The sequence below is a fragment of the Dromiciops gliroides genome, chromosome 1 (genome assembly GCF_019393635.1).
Source record: "Dromiciops gliroides isolate mDroGli1 chromosome 1, mDroGli1.pri, whole genome shotgun sequence".
Lineage (NCBI taxonomy): Eukaryota > Metazoa > Chordata > Mammalia > Microbiotheria > Microbiotheriidae > Dromiciops > Dromiciops gliroides.
Window position 1 is genome coordinate 600,397,828 of NC_057861.1, and position 13,348 is coordinate 600,411,175.

Here is a 13,348-nt window from a genome sequence, read left to right on the forward strand (position 1 = left end):
GCATATTTCTAGACAAATAGCTTTTTCCTTCCTTACTTCTTTCTTTCTTAAGACCCTAAACTAGACACCAATGAGACTGTGAGGCCCTAAAGCATTCTAGGCTACTTCCTTCTCTTTCTTCTCTGTCTCCTCTCTTCTCCAACCTTCTCTAGGATCCAAAAAAGGAAGTGAACATGGCAGTGAATGTCTCTGATGTATCTTTGGTATGCTCATGTTGGTAGGAAGATATGACAACTGTGGTGGTAAAGTGACTTCTAGCTCTCCCATCTTTTTTACCTGGTCCACTCCTTATTCAGCTTCCATGGACCTTCAGCTATCCTTATCTGGCTTGTGGCCTGAAGTCTGGGTAAAATCCCTTTAGTTTAAGAATTCTTGCCCTCAGAAGGTTATGTTTGATTTTCACTAATACAATCATTTCCCCAGAGAGGAAAGCAATCCCAACAAAAGGATAAGTCTGAAGTCCTTTCATCCTTTAGGAACCCCAAACAACACATGCTGACAATAGCCTGGGACAGGTATCCAAGACAGAAATGAGTTGCCCACAAACCCTTTATATTGATATTACCAGGACCACTGGCTTCCAGAAAGGGCGAAGATGACCTCTGACCCTAGAATTTCATTCCATTTCACTTCCTCAGACCCTGAAGGAGTGGGAAACATAAGCCTTTAGAAATTCTGGACCCAAACACATGGCAAATGAGGAGCTGGTAGAGCAGAAAAACTCTAAGTCTTATGGACTTATGTGAATGATTTGGCTACAGACCCAACAGTGTGGCCAGCAGTCAAAGAAAGCCTCTTGCTCCCAAAAAGCAGGCCCAGCACTCTCACATGGCCTATCACCAAGCTGGCTACACAATTCTGAGAACCCAGAAACCCTGCAGTCCCATCTCTCTTCCCAGGAAAACTTTTCTAAGCTCCAAAACAGAGGGAAATTTCTCATCCAATAACCCGGAAAAAGCAACAATGGAGCATAGTGGAAAGGGCACAAGATGAAGAAGCAGAAATCATGGCTCTGCCACTAAACAGCAACATGACCTGGGCAAGTCCTATAAGCTCTCCCATCTTCACAAAAGACTGTAAAAACTATCATACATCGTTCATAGGATTGTTGTGAAGATCAAATGAGATCATGTAGCTACTCTGTAAATTATAAAGCATGAGACCAGGGATTGTTAGGCCAGGGTCCTGGGAACTTATTTTTTTTTTTTCCTGAGGCAATTGGGGTTAAGTGACTTGCCCAGGGTCACACAGCTAGTAAGTGTTAAGTGTCTGAGGCCGGATTTGAACTCAGGTACTCCTGACTCCACGGCCGGTGCTCTATCCACTGCGCCACCTAGCTGCCCCTGTGAACTTATTTTTACAAAATACTTTTTATATTTTGGTAAATTAGTAATGGTTTCCTTTATAATCACATGCATTTAATTTTGTACATTTAGAAACATTGTTCTGGGAAGAGGACCAGCGGCTTCACCAGACTGCCAAAGGGGTCCATGACACATACACACAAAAAGGGTTAAGAACCCTTACACTAGGGGCAGCTAGGTGGTGCAGTGGATAGAGCACCAGCCCTGGAGTCAGGAGGACCTGAGTTCAAATCCGACCTCAGACACTTAACACTTACTAGCTGTGTGACCCTGGGCAAGTCACTTAACCCCAATTGCCTCACTTAAAAAAAAAAAAAAGAACCCTTACACCCTTACACTAGACAACTGTAGGGGATTATCATTATATTTATTATTAATAATAATTTTGCTAATAAACCCAAACCATTGGCTTATATGGGCTAATTAATGGTGGGTAACAACAGTCCTGAAATTGGCTGCCAAAGCTCAGGGTGATTTGATAGGGTAGAGACTTGATTCCCTTTGACCATGATTCAAGCCCACCAGACCTCAATTCTGTAGCTACATTAAATGAAGCTTTAAAAAGGTCTTGTCCACACTAGACCCTAAATTCTACCTTCCAATCTCAAATACAGCTTTCTCTTCTCAGTATTAATTCCTTCTAATAGCCTATAAAGGTCTCACTTTCTCTTCACCCCAGTATCTTTAAAGGATTTTTAAATTTAAATTTTAGATTTAAAGCTGGAAGGAATCTCAGAAGCCACCTAGTCCAAGTTTCTCATTTTTCAGATAAGGAAGCTGAGGCCCAGGGAGGTTAAGTGATTTTGTTTTTCTGGAGGGGTACAAGATCCAGTTGCAACATCCAGCCTCATGAAGTCCTAGGGAAAAACCAGTCCCCTTTCACTCCCAGCTCATCAATTTTTCTGAAGGAAATTTTCCCAGGCTGAATCACTCACACCCTGTACCTGACTAAAGCACAAGGAAAGGAATGCTTCCAACTAGACAGGCTTCCATCCTATGCCCTACATGAACCTTAAGACTCAGTGATAAAAGCCTGCCTCCTGGTGCCTTCACATGAATCCCTATCCTATTCATATTCACTTGACTCCTAGCTGGGAATTCAACATAGCAGCTCCAGTTATTGCATCTTACCCATCCAGCTTCAGGTCATCATAAAAGCCCAAAGTAGCAAACCTTGAGGACTTTACCTTCCTCAGTTCTGCTACACCTCTAGATTCCTTGGGGAAATATCCACTCTAAGAATGATCTCAGAATCTACTTACAAGGTAAACCCAGTTGTTACAGAGAATGTGCTACCACCCTCTCACTGTCTTAAGAGATTTTTTTTTTTATAAACAACAGTACAAATCTCAGCTCAACTGGTATACAAAGTAACATTGTGCATATGAGATGATGGATGGGTTATCTGTACCAATGTATATACATACAAGATGAGTTGATTATCTTTATAAGCTCATATATGAAGTGGATAGATTTATACACATGCACACATATGTTATATAGGCAGGTTATCTCTACATACATAGAGATGAAGTTTATTTGTATAAATTAACAGAATTGAGATGAATAATCTATATCCACATACTTGTACACACACATAATTGATAACTTGTCTGTATACATATGCACAATGGATGGGTTAATTGTTGATGCCACACCATAGTTGTACTATTTGTATACATACACACGTGCACACAAGATGGATGGTTATCACTATATATCCATGAGATATGGGTAACCTATATATATATATGTGTGTGTGTGAAATCTATATACATGCACAAACCATTTATATATATGCACATATACATGTACACACAGGAAAATGGATTATATCTATATAAACATGTGTATACATATGAAATGGACAGGTTATCTATCCATATACATGTGGATGAACACAGAGCCAAGGAAAGTCACATCTCTACAGGCTCATATAATTAATAAATACGTTTTCTATATGTACAAACAAGGTATATTAATTATCTGTACACGGCTGCATACTTAAAGATGCTGTTCTTAGTGCACAAGTTTGACACATCTGTCTTGCCAGAATGACACCCATCAGCTGTAGAGCCACAAGTAGGTTATATAATTAACACAGTTACTCTCTATCAATAATATTTTGTTCCCGTCCCAGTTTGCTTTGTATAGCCAATAGCACTCTACAACACTTACCTTGCTACTACAATCAAAATGAGGATTAAGGAAAATGGGGAAAAAAGATTAATGCTCAAGTATATTACCCAAGTGATTTCTCTTAAAAGAAAACCATCCTGGCAATTCATCAATGGTACATAGAAGCTACATAATGAACTTTCTAACAAAGACAAAGCCCATTCCCGATCCCACGCCTAGCAAGAAGAATGATGAAGCTACTGTTAGCTGCACCGAACTGACAGACTCGAGTGCCAGGCAGGCTCCCTGTCGAGGAACGGTGCAAACTTGATGATAGAAAACAAGGCACAGCCCAGAAATCCACCAGATGAAAGGCAAGGCAGGAGATTCCTTGGCTGCAAAGCTAGAAATCCCGTCTTATGAAGGCTCTCCAGGGAGGCTTTCTGGTCACTAACTGGAATCACCGCTCTTTTCCCCCACTGCAGACAGGCAGCCAAACTTCAGCTGTATCTGTAATTCTAACTCAATTGATTCAGGCGCTTTGAGACTGAGAAAGAAAGCAGGGCAGCTCCTGCTCCTGTTCCTGCTCCTGCTGCTCCTGCTCCTCCTCCTCTCCAGCTGCTTCCTGCCTGCAACCTCCCATACAGCACCAGCCCTTCTCACACATTTCCAGCACACAGGCAGCATACACATCCCGCCCCACCACCCCCACCCCGCCCCACCGTGCTCACTCACACACCCTTTCTGTGGCTCTTGCTATATATATATACACACACACACACACACACACACACACACACACACACAGATATATATCTTACTCTTTCCCCCAACCTACCTTTCTTCATTCCTATCTTTTTAGAAAACCCCCCCAACATTTATGCACATACATAGGGGAGAGGGAGAAAGCTACTCAGAGAGACAACTGAGCCCCTTTACTCTCCTTTATTTACCCATCTATTTAGCTTTGGGAATCGATGATTTTTATAGGACAAAATAATCACTGATGCGTTCACTTTATAGAAGCCAACCTTCTTTAGGTCAGGAAGATTTCACTCAAAGATAGTAAGAGATTAAAAGATGAACTACTTGATTCTTAAATGAACCATATAGGAGCTTTGAAGCACCTAGGGATGTAGAATCATTGAAATAGAGCAAGAAGGGAGTTATCTGGACTAATGCCAATGCCCACATTTATTCAGATGAGAAAACTAAACTGAAGTCCAGGTAATTGTAGGGGTTTCTCAAGGTCATACAAAGAATAAGTGACTATCCTGGTATCTGAATTCAACTTCTCCAACTTCCAAATCCAACCTTATTCTTCCTCAGGTTTGCTCACAATTTGCTTTTAAAATTCCTTACATGTAGCTGTACAAGGTGAGTGGACCTTCAGAAAAAATGTGTTTTAAAGATCTTTTTTTTTTGGGGGGGGGTGAGGCAATTGGGGTTAAGTGACTTGCCCAGGTTCTCACAGCTAGTAAGTGTTAAGTGTCTGAGGCCACATTTGAACTCAGGTCCTCCTGAATCCAGGGCTGGTGCTCTATCCACTGCGTGACCTAGCTGCCCCTGAAGATCTTGATATATAATTTCATTTGATTTGTGAAATGGGTGCTATTATTATGTTCATTTCATAAATGAAGAAACTGAGGCTGAGAGGGGTTAAATAGCTCAGGGTCACAGAGCTGTTATCTGAGGAAGAATCTGAACTCAGGTCTTCCTGATTTCAGGTCGAGCACTTGATCCACTATCCTCTGAGCTTCCTCCAGGAATGAGAATCAGAAATGAGGAAAAACAGGTGAGAGACATGATAAACAGGGCTGTTTGAAGCAAAAAAGAGTGGAGGAAGCAGAGATGTGGCTGGAGAGGCAGAGATGAAGGACAGACTTTGTGAAGAGCAATGGTCACCGTTTTAATGTTAACTGGAAAGTCATGGAAAGTCCATTCTCACAGAAATGTAAACACTAACTCATGTTACCAAAGAGGAAAGCTTATTGGGAAGGTTGGGGAGGCAAAGGTGGGGGGAGGAAGGATGGATGGATATGGGTAAGCCAGGTTCACATAGTTATTGTGACGGGCAGCTAGGTGGCACAGTGGATAGAGCACCGGCCCTGGAGTCAGGAGTACCTGAGTTCAAATCTGGCCTCAGACACTTAACACTTACTAGCTGTGTGACCCTGGGCAAGTCACTTAATCCCAATTGCCCAGCAAAAAAAATGAAAGAAAGAAAGAAAGAAAGAAAGAAAGAAAGAAAGAAAGAAAGAAAGAAAGAAAGAAAGAAAGAAAGAAAGAAAGAAAGAAAGAAAGAAAGAAAGAAAGAAAGAAAGAAAGAAAGAAAGAAAGAAAGAAAGAAAGAAAGAAAGAAAGAAAGAAAGAAAGAAAGAAAGAAAGAAAGAAAGAAAGAAAGAAAGAAAGAAAGAAAGAAAGAAAGAAATCACATATTTATTGTGTCCGAGGCTGGATATGAACTCAAATGTTCCTACTTCCAAGCCCAGCCCTCTCTACCCACTGTACTGCCTACAAAATAGCTATTCCAGGCTCCCTTAAATAAGACATCCAAAGGAACTTGTGAGTGACTATCAAATCCCAGAAAAATCCAGCTTTTAAAACTCCACATTCACCTGCCTCCATCCTAAGGGATACCCTCAAAACTGTAGTACTAAAAAAAGATTAACTGGGGCCCAGTATTGCTGGGAATAAGATGTTGGCCTTATCAAAAATTGAGTCTCTGTTTTCAACAGAAAGAATTTAAGATGTCCATTCCAAGTTTTAAATTGCTGCATTTTCTACAAACCTTCTGACTGTTTACTGTGACAAGGATCATTCATTTATCCGCCAACCTATTAAGCTCACTTTTCTCCTGGAGAAATTGAGAGACCTGAACATTCTAGGCAAGCATAACTGGGAATTCTGCCACATGCAGCAAATAAAGCTGAGTAAGGCAGTGTCAGATCTAAGATTGAGCAATTTCTGTGAGTGGTTGAGGTTGACTGGAGACAAAGGTTGTGGTCACAGAAGAAGCTGAAGGACTCTAAGGTCAAGATATGCAGAGAGCATGAGTTAGGAGAAGTACATGAACCAGGTACTGAGCCTATTAAGGAGGAGGGAGAGTGACCCAGAGGGCCATAGATGACAGTAACCAAAACCTAGGTAGGATGGAATTCATTTGAAATGAACAGAGGTGGGTACTGAGTGATACTGGCAGTGGTGAAGTCTGAAAATAGAAGTCAGTAACAAGCAGTACAATGACTCTTCTAGCCCTGGGTATCGCGGGATGGGAGAAAAGGAATAGTCAGTCTTAGAGAAGGCGCCAATAGTTATTGTGTCTTTAAGAGAAAGCTAGGTTTTATTGAGCAGAGGAAGAAGGAATGAATGTGAAAGAAAGAGGCCTAGAATGAGGAGTAGTTTGTTAACAATAAACAGTGGATCCAGAGGGCAGACAGAAAGGGAAGATGGAGGAGGACAGGAATGGGGGAAGGGTTGGGAATGAGGTTATAAGGGATTAGAGGACTGGGAGGAGGATGAGAAAGCTGAAAGAAATTAAGGGATCTGCCCAAGCTTACAAAGCTACTTAGAGTCTGAAGGATTCCAATTTAGGTCTCCATGACTCCAAGTCTAATCTCTATGTACTGCCCCAACTAGATGCTTTATGGAGTGGATGAAGGAAAAGGCAGTACCCAGATTTGGTATGTGGTCCTTTGCTGCTGATCTTCCTCACCACCTACTATTAAGCCTATGTTGATCTTTTTTTGGGGGGGGCAGGGCAATGAGGGTTAAGTGACTTGCCCAGGGTCACACAGCTAGTAAGTGTCAACTGTCTAAGGCCAGATTTGAACTCAGGTCCTTCTGAATCAAGGGCCAGTGCTTTATGCACTGCACCACCTAGCTGCCCCCTATGTTGATCTTTTGAGACATGATAGCTATATTACGACCTAGGATCAAAAGTTTTAGAGTTGGAAGAAACTTAATTAAGATTAAAAATAGGGAGGGTATATAGTTGAAGATGGCTTCATAAAGGATATGGGTTTGGGTTGAGACTTGAAAGAAGATAAAGATTAATACAAATGAAGTTGAGGAGGAAGTACATTCTAGGCATTGAGAATAGTATAAGCAAACACAAAGAAATGGAGAACATTGAATAAACTAGTTTTCCTGGAATACAGAATACATGAAGGGAAGTAAATTTGAAATACGGTTAGAAAGTTGGTTGGAACCAGATTACAGAGCAACTTAAAATGCCTGGCTAAGGAATTTAGGTTTTATTCTAGAGACAATAGGGAGTCATTGAAGATTTTTGAGTAGGCAAGGGACATTGCTAGATATGTACTTTAGGAAGATAATTTTGGTAACTTTATGGAAAATGGATCAGAAAGGGGAGAGACGAAAACAGGGAGATTTTTGAAATAGTGCAAGCAAGAGAGGATAATGGCCTACACCTAGTTAGCTGTGGTGAGAGTAGAGTAGATTCAACAGATCTAAGAAATAATCATGGAGACAAAATGGACAAGACTTAGCAAATAGATGTTGGGGATGAGAGAGGGAAGAATTATGGATGACCACAAAATGACAAACTTGGGTGACAGAGAAGATGGTGATGACATCAACAGAAATAGGTACCCTTAACAGAAACAGAAATTTTGGTGTGGGATGCATTTAAGGGAGAAGATGACATGTTAGGTTAGAAGAATCTGGGCCTTGAATTCTGGTAAGAGATTCAGGTTTGATATATAAATTTAGAAGTCATAATCATAAAATTCTCAAATTGAATCCATGGAAGTTATTAAGAGGGGTGTGTGTGTGTGTGTGTGTGTGTGTGTGTGTGTGTGTGTGTGTGTGTGTGTGTGTGTGTGTTAGGTTAGAAGAATCTGGACCTTGAATTCTGGTAAGAGATTCAGGTTCGATATATAAATTTAGAAGTCATAATCATAAAATTCTCAAATTGAATCCATGGAAGTTATTAAGAGGGGTGTGTGTGTGTGTGTGTGTGTGTGTGAGAGAGAGAGAGAGAGAAAGAGAGAGAGAGAGAGAGAGAGAAGAAAGATAAGAAAAGAGGGACCATGAAGGAGCTACAGAGGACACCATGAAGACAAGGAATGAATGATGTCCAGAAAAGAATATCAAGAAGGAATGGTTAGACAAGTAAGAGAATCAGGAGAGAACAGTGTCATGGAAAGTAAGGGAGCAGAGAAAATTCAAGAGGTGGAGACAGTCAACAGTATTGAGAACTGTAGAAAGATCAAGGAGAATAAGGACTGCGTATGTGCGTAGGTAGCAAGGAAGAAGCAGATACAGGGAGAGATTTAAAGTCAGAGAAAGTATTATTAAAGGGAGAATTTCTCAAAGAGAGAGGGATGGAATCGAGAGTATATATAGAGGGATTAGATTGGTCAAGGAGAAGGGTTACCACTTCCTCAGGGAATGGAGTAAAAGAAAACAGTGAGGATGGGTGAAGATTCAAGGGAGTAGAGGAGAAAAGATAAGAAAAGTCATAATCGATAGCCTCAGTTTTCTCAGGAGTGTAGGAAGTGAAGTCTTTTGCAAATAGAGTGGTGAGGGTAACAGAAGGTTTCAAGAGTGAGGAGAAGACTTAAAAGAACTGTTTCAGTAAGTGTGGTAGAGTCAGTCTGGAAAGCATAAAAGAATTATGACTTCACAACGGTGAGGGCCCAGTTAAGAATAGATGGATTTGATCATTTAAATTCTTTTTTTTTTAATGAACAGAATTTTTTTCTCTAAAAGATAAGAAAAACAATGCCCTTGAACTAGATACTTATATTTGTTACAAACATATTTGTTATCTCATACTGACCATGTCCAAAAAAATATGTCTCATTCTGCACCCCCCAGTACATCACCTCTCTGTTAGGAGGTGAGGAAAATGATTCACCATCAGTCCTCTGAATTTGTGGGTGTTATCTGCCATTCAGAATTCTTAAGTCTTTCAACTTTTTTTGTCTTTATAAGAACAGTCAAATTTATAATTGACCCAGTGGTCATGGTGGCTTGACTTCCTCTACATGCATCCAACAGCTTGAGAGTAGGAGCAAAAAAGGGCATATGATGAGGGAGTAATCCAGAGTTGAGACTGGGAAGGTACAAATGACAGAAAGACAAAGGGAGACAGGAATCAAGGGTGGAGTTTGAGAAAGTACAACTGACCTAGTTAGCTATAGAGTTAAGACTTTAAAGGGAGAAAGAGTGTCCTGTATAGGGATTGGAGGGACTAAAGACTGTGTGAAGTATGTAATTTTACAAACTTCTGAATTGGTCTCATAGAGTCCCAGATTCCTTGACTCCTTCTTGTTTCAAAGTTCTTTGAGGGATAGGAATTGGATCAAAGCTACAGGACAAATAATGACCTACATGCAATGGTGTTTTTTCCCCCAATTCATATTTTATTTTATTTTTAAACTTTTTTAAAGTAACAAACACTTTTATTTATAGTTTTGAGTTCCAATTTTTATCCCTCCTTCCCTCCCTTCCCTTCCCCCTCCCTGAGGTGGCAAGCAATCAGATATGGGTTATACATGTATGATTATGTAAAACATTACCATATTAGTCATTTTGTACAAGAAAACTTGACTAAAAGAAAAAATGAAATAAAGTGAAAAATAGCCTGCTTTCAGTCTGTGTTCCATCAATATCAGTGCTTTCTTTGGAGGTGGAAAATATGTTTCGTCAATAGTCCTTTGGGATCGTCTTGTATCATTGTATTGTTGAGAATAGTTAAATCATTTACAGTTCTTTGTCAAACAATATTGCTGTCTGTGCACAATGTTCTCTTGGTTCTGCTCACTTCACTATATATCAGTTCATACAAGTCTTTCCAGACCGTTCTGAAGTCATCCTGCTTTTCATTTCTTATAGCACAAAAATATTCCATCACCATCATATACCACAGTTTGTTTAGCCATTCCCCAATTGATGGGCATTCCTTTGCTTTCCAATTCTTAGCCACCACAAACAGAGCCATGCAATGCTTTTAATTTTTTTTGGGGGGGGGCAGGGCAATGAGGGTTAAGTGACTTGCCCAGAGTCACATAGCTAGTAAGTGTCAAATGTCTGAGGCTAGATTTGAACTCGGGTCCTCCTGAATCCAGGGCCAGTGCTTTATTCACTGCACCACCTAGCTGTCCCCTATGCAATGCTTGAAAAAGAAATTAAAAGCTGGTCTTACCAATAAGACATACTGGCAAATTTATTTTATTGTTTCATTTTTGTTGACATTTGAGACCTTTTTTGTTTTTAAATAATAATAAACATTTTTATTTAGAGTTTTCAGTTCCAAATTCTATCCCTCCTTCCCTCCCTGAGGCCCCAAGCAACCAGATATAGGTTATACAAGTGCAATTATGTAAAACATTACCATATTAGTTATTTTGTCTAAGAAAACTCAAAAGAAAAAAATGAAAGCATGCTTCAGTCTGTTCTTTTTCATTAGTCCTTTGGGATTGTCTTGGATCACTGTATTGCTGACAATAGTTAAGTCATTCACAGTTAGTTCTTCATTGAACAATATTGCTATCACTGTGAGCAGCATTCTCCTGGTTCTGCTCACTTCACTATGTATCAGTTCATACAAGTCTTGCCAGGTCTTTCTGAAATCATCCTGCTTGTCATTTCTTATAGCATAATAATATTACTGGCAAATTTATTGAAAGGCCTGCATTATAAATTGGTACACTGTGTATTTCAATCTCAAGGCTAAAGCTCTGTGAAGGCAATAAACACCGCTTAAGTTTACATGCATATTCTCCTTTCAACTTGGTTACAAAATGTGACTTCTACTATCTACCCACTACCAAGTCCTTTCAGCAGTGCATAGATACAAATCAGTAGTCAACTTATGTTCACTGACACAATAATGTGTTCAGTATTTTACATCTGAAGTTTAGTTCAGTTTCAAGTTTTACCCAGTACTGAACAGTTAAGCTTTGTGTGCCACAAACAAAGCTTCTTAAACTGTGGGTTGTGGCTCCTTATGGGGTCGTATAACTGAATATGGGGGTTGCCAAAAATTGGGCAACAGTAAAAGGTCATATATATCTATTTTATATACCTATAGACCTGGGGTCTCATAAAAATTTCTCAGGCAAAAAGGGGTTGCAAGTGAAAATAAAATACCCATTTTTTCTTCCTAAGTTTCAAAAGTAATTTAAAATAAAATACAATTTTAAAAAATCCTTTTTTCACTCCCAATCCACCAATAAAATCCTGAAAAACAAGTTTTTAGGGGAAAAAAATGTTGCTCCTTTCACATGAGAATGAGCCCCTATAACTCTGTACCCGTAGGAAGTACTCCTGTTAACCGTGGAACTTGGTACGTGGACTGCTGGGACCTCAGGTCTTCTCAGTGAAGACTACAATAACCTAATTCAACAGGTAAAACCAACTCTTTAGATGGATACCAATTCACTTGACTTATTTAACCCTATAAGTAAAAAAGCACTGATTACACAGATAGCATTCACTTCCCTGCTGCCTTCTCCCAATTACATTTCTCCCCCTCATGTGATGTAAGAAATTTATATTCCAAGAGAACCCTACAGCTCATTTCTGAACCCTCCACCTAATTATGCAGCCAACTCCTTGCAGCAAAGCAAACACCTCCTAAACCCAGCTGGGAGTTGGCAGGATGACAGGGAATATGAGGATTGACAGAAAAACCCGAACTGTTTCCAGATTCAGAGTAACAAAAATTTGGATACTGTCAGATTTCAGTGGAAGTCACAGTCAATTGGCTATGGAGTTCCCTGGACTTCGCCCAGGTAAAAAAGGCATGGCCAAGAGTCAGAAGCACAAAAATGTAGAAAAGGCTCGTTAAATCTGAATTCTCTCTCCACCCCCATGCCCACCACCAACCACAGAGTAACTAGATCAAATGAGTTTCTCTTGCTTAAGCCAGAATCTAGATTCCCAGGAGACCTAGGAACTTACTGTATTCATGAAGAAGAAACAATATAATACAAAGAGCTCTGGACTTGGATTCAACAGACCTGGGTTCAAATATCAGTTCCTCCACTCACTAGTTATGTGAATATAAGAATCAGATCTAAGAATTAAACTCTTCAAACCCCTATTTCCACATACAAAATGGGGATGATAATGCTTATATTAACCCCAACACAGAGTTGTGAAAAATAAAATATATGTAGAATGTAGCTCTATGTGGATATGAGTTATTATTATTGTCCCTATAATTCTGGTTCATGAGCCATGGAAAGATTTCTCCAGTTTCTAGGGGAACTTTCAAGGGAGCATACCCATTACTTCCCTTTGGAAAACATGGGCTGCCTGCTCTAGCTAAGCAGAATCTGCGGAAAGCATCCTGTTTGAAGTTAAGAAGCAGGCATGGGTCTGATCACGCATTTTAACAAAACTATTGAATGAATTTCCCAGGGCAAGTATTTAGGGTGGATGAGGCATGTGAATGTGGGGTGAGGGTGGGGATATTGAGAATAAGCCACACACAGGTTTTTTTTTTGTTTTTTGTTTTTGGTGAGGCAATTGGGGATAAGTGACTTGCCCAGGGTCACACAGCTAGTAAGTATTAAGTGTCTGAGGCTGGATTCGAACTCAGGTACTCCTGAATCCAGGGCCAGTGCTCTATCCACTGTGCCATCTAGCTGCCCCACACACACTCATCTTTATGCCTAAAAAGAAATTTCTATCTTTCCAGAAGTAAAATCCTTTGATGGAGATCAGAGTTAAGATGGCCAGGCTCTTCTTGTACTCCCTGCAGGGCCCCATGAATGAATGACAGATGATAGCCCCATCTACTTCAAAACTTCAACCAAAGCTTCTCTGAACACCCACAGGAATTTTCTGATTAAAAAGGTTATTCTTTGTTCTGAAGCTAATCTCCTTGA

At 40.0% G+C, this 13,348-nt stretch overlaps 1 protein-coding gene across 5 annotated transcripts in view; it reads right to left on the bottom strand.

The window, feature by feature from the left end:
- UNC13B (unc-13 homolog B) overlaps positions 1-13,348 on the bottom strand; it is a 353,350-nt gene that overhangs the window by 65,111 nt on the left and 274,891 nt on the right. For 2 of the 5 annotated variants that reach the window (XM_044002633.1, XM_044002625.1), the window contains exon 1: positions 3,543-4,134. The exons of 1 other annotated variant lie outside the window; for it this stretch is intronic. The gene's annotated coding sequence lies outside the window, so the exon portion shown is untranslated. Of the gene's footprint in view, positions 1-3,542; positions 4,136-13,348 lie in introns of those variants that run through there. 2 more of the 5 variants (XM_044002649.1, XM_044002658.1) reach the window with 1 other exon arrangement.